General features: G+C 46.8%; 1 protein-coding gene across 3 annotated transcripts in view; it reads left to right on the top strand.

Annotated features, from left to right (window-relative positions):
• The window catches only part of NFIB (nuclear factor I B), a 263,106-nt gene that overhangs the window by 93,779 nt on the left and 169,060 nt on the right, over window positions 1–267 (top strand). The window lies entirely within an intron of this gene.

Raw genomic sequence — 267 nt, 5'->3', positions numbered from 1 at the left:
CCCCGCAACTTTCTCCCACCAGAAGAACGGGAAAATGAGGGAGGGATGTTTGCGAAACGTGCTCGTTCCTTCTGCAGCGTTCGGTGGTAATGAATGCAGAGGGAGGGCAGAGGAAAGGGATCTGGTGGAGAAGGAATGTGTTTGCTGGAGGAGGAGGAGTGTAAGCGGTGATGGTGTAATTAAATAATTAAAAAAAAAAATACTTAAATCTCATTTGGGGAGAGAGCTGGAATAGGGTCCACAGGGTGTAACCGGTGAATTTTTCAA

Source organism: Corvus brachyrhynchos, unplaced genomic scaffold (genome assembly GCF_000691975.1).
Source record: "Corvus brachyrhynchos isolate BGI_N302 unplaced genomic scaffold, ASM69197v1 scaffold194, whole genome shotgun sequence".
Lineage (NCBI taxonomy): Eukaryota > Metazoa > Chordata > Aves > Passeriformes > Corvidae > Corvus > Corvus brachyrhynchos.
Note: the sequence above shows the minus strand (reverse complement) of the source record. Positions and strands in the feature narration are given on the sequence as shown.